Raw genomic sequence first — 3,834 nt, 5'->3', positions numbered from 1 at the left:
CGGCAAAATATTGCCTAATTCGATGATATTTTGTTTAAATCAAATAAAGGAAAAGGGGATGATAAACTTCAAAATATTGCTAAATTCGATGATTTTTCGTACGAAACAAAATGCAAGAAAACTTGCTTAAAATGCAATATTGTACGAAATTCTATGATTTGAAGGCCAAATCACATATCGTGATACTACATGAAATAGTATCGAAATATTGGTAAAAATGAATATATTTGCGTAATATCAAACTATATGATTAACGTGAAAAAGTCACTATTTTACCATATTTGAGGATTTTACCTTCAAATCATAGAGCGAGGTTTCGTATTATTTAGTTCCAAGAAAAGACATACGACAATGTTGTTTCCAGTTTAAATGATAAAAAACAATGTGTTTTCATTAGAATTAACTATAATGTTCTTGATTTTCCGTTTATATTAACGAGGGAAGATGTACACGTAAAACCGCTCTAATCCGGCTGAAACGTCGATATATGCAATAAAAACCGAACTTCTCCCCTTTTCAATATCTTACTCAGTATTTTAACGAGAAACAAATAGATGATTGAAAATGAAGTATTTAAGGTTATTATCTAATCAATTATGTGTTTGCATCATTTTTATCGTATATATATGAATTAATACCCATGGACGGAAAATTCATAAAAACGTGGAAAACGGCAAAATATTGCCTAATTCAATGATATTTTGTTTAAAACACGTGAAGGAAAAGGAGATGATAAACGTCAAAATATTGCTAAATTCGATTATTTTTCGTAAAAAACAAAATGCAAGAAAACTTGCTTAAAATGCATTATGCGAAATTCTGAGATTTGAAGGCCAAATCACATATCGTGATACTACATGAAATAGTATCGAAATATTGGTAAAAATGAATATATTTACGTAATGTCAAACTACATCAGAAACGTGAAAAAAGTCACTATTTAACCATATTTGAGGATTTTACCTTCAAATCATAGAGCGAGGTTTCGTATTATTAAGATCCAAGAAAAGACAAATGACAATGTTGTTTCCAATACAAATGATAAAAATCAATGTGTTTGCATTAGAATTAACTAAAATGTTCCTGATTTTCCGTTTATATTACCGATGGAAGATGTACACGTAAAACCGCTCTATTCCGACTGAAACGTCGATATATGCAATAAAAACAGAACTTCTCCCCTTTTCAATATCTTACTCAGTATTTTAACGAGAAACAAATAGTTGATTGAAAATGAAGTATTTAAGGTTATTATCTAATCAATTATGTGTTTGCATCATTTTTATCGTATATATAATGAATTAATACCCATAGACTGAAAATTCACAAAAACGTGGAAAAACGGCAAAATATTGCCTAATTCGATAAATATTTTGTTTAAATCAAATAAAGGAAAAGGGGATGATAAACTTCAAAATATTGCTAAATTCGATGATTTTTCGTGCGAAACAAAATGCAAGAAAACTTGCTTAAAATGCAATATTATGCGAAATTCTGAGATTTGAAGGCCAAATCACATATCGTGATACTACATGAAATAGTATCGAAATATTGGTAAAAATGAATATATTTACGTAATGTCAAACTACATGAGAAACGTGAAAAAAGTCACTATTTAACCATATTTGAGGATTTTAACTTCAAATCATAGAGCGAGGTTTCGTATTATTTAGATCCAAGAAAAGACAAATGACAATGTTGTTTCCAATACAAATGATAAAAATCAATGTGTTTGCATTAGAATTAACTAAAATGTTCCTGATTTTCCGTTTAATATTGCCTAATTCGATGATATTTTGTTTAAATCAAATAAAGGAAAAGGGGATGATAAACGTCAAAATATTGCTAAATTCGATGATTTTTCGTTCGAAAGAAAATGCAAGAAAACTTGCTTAAAATGCAATATTATACGAAATTCTAAGATTTGAAGGCCATATCACATATCGTGATACTACATGAAATAGTATCGAAATATTGGTAAAAATGAATATATTTGCGTAATATCAAACTACATGATTAACGTGAAAAAGTCACTATTTTACCATATTTGAGGATTTTACCTTCAAATCATAGAGCGAGGTTTCGTATTATTTAGTTCCAAGAAAAGACATATGACAATGTTGTTTCCAGTACAAATGATAAAAAACAATGTGTTTTCATTAGAATTAACTATAATGTTCTTGATTTTGCGTTTATATTAACGAGGGAAGATGTACACGTAAAACCGCTCTAATCCGGCTGAAACGTCGATATATGCAATAAAAACAGAACTTCTCCCCTTTTCAATATCTTACTCAGTATTTTAACGAGAAACAAATAGTTGATTGAAAATGAAGTATTTAAGGTTATTATCTAATCAATTATGTGTTTGCATCATTTTTATCGTATATATAATGAATTAATACCCATAGACTGATAATTCACAAAAACGTGGAAAAACGGCAAAATATTGCCTAATTCGATGATATTTTGTTTAAATCAAATAAAGGAAAAGGGGATGATAAACGTCAAAATATTGCTAAATTCGATGATTTTTCGTACGAAACAAAATGCAAGAAAACTTGCTTAAAATGCAATATTGTACGAAATTCTATGATTTGAAGGCCAAATCACATATCGTGATACTACATGAAATAGTATCTAAATATTGGTAAAAATGAATATATTTACGTAATGTCAAACTACATGAGAAACGTGAAAAAAGTCACTATTTAACCATATTTGAGGATTTTAACTTCAAATCATAGAGCGAGGTTTCGTATTATTTAGATCCAAGAAAAGACAAATGACAATGTTGTTTCCAATTCAAATGATAAAAATCAATGTGTTTGCATTAGAATTAACTAAAATGTTCCTGATTTTCCGTTTAATATTGCCTAATTCGATGATATTTTGTTTAAATCAAATAAAGGAAAAGGGAATGATAAACGTCAAAATATTGCTAAATTCGATGATTTTTCGTACGAAACAAAATGCAAGAAAACTTGCTTAAAATGCAATATTATACGAAATTCTAAGATTTGAAGGCCATATCACATATCGTGATACTACATGAAATAGTATTGAAATATTGGTAAAAATGAATATATTTGCGTAATATCAAACTACATGATTAACGTGAAAAAGTCACTATTTTACCATATTTGAGGATTTTACCTTCAAATCATAGAGCGAGGTTTCGTATTATTTAGTTCCAAGAAAAGACATATGACAATGTTGTTTCCAGTACAAATGATAAAAAACAATGTCTTTTCATTAGAATTAACTATAATGTTCTTGATTTTCCGTTTATATTAACGAGGGAAGATGTACACGTAAAACCGCTCTAAACTGGCTGAAACGTCGATATATGCAATAAAAACCGAACTTCTCCCCTTTTCAATATCTTACTCAGTATTTTAACGAGAAACAAATAGATGATTGAAAATGAAGTATTTAAGGTTATTATCTAATCAATTATGTGTTTGCATCATTTTTATCGTATATATATGAATTAATACCCATGGACGGAAAATTCATAAAAACGTGGAAAACGGCAAAATATTGCCTAATTCAATGATATTTTGTTTAAAACACATGAAGGAAAAGGAGATGATAAACGTCAAAATATTGCTAAATTCGATGATTTTTCGTACGAAACAAAATACAAGAAAACTTGCTTAAAATGCAATATTATGCGAAATTCTGAGATTTGAAGGCCAAATCACATATCGTGATACTACATGAAATAGTATCGAAATATTGGTAAAAATGAATATATTTGCGTAATATCAAACTACATGATTAACGTGAAAAAGTCACTATTTTACCATATTTGAGGATTTTACCTTCAAA

The sequence above is a fragment of the Procambarus clarkii genome, unplaced genomic scaffold (assembly GCF_040958095.1).
Source record: "Procambarus clarkii isolate CNS0578487 unplaced genomic scaffold, FALCON_Pclarkii_2.0 HiC_scaffold_200, whole genome shotgun sequence".
Taxonomy (NCBI): domain Eukaryota; kingdom Metazoa; phylum Arthropoda; class Malacostraca; order Decapoda; family Cambaridae; genus Procambarus; species Procambarus clarkii.
The sequence above is the reverse complement of the archived record's forward strand: the minus strand, read 5'-3'. Positions refer to the sequence as shown.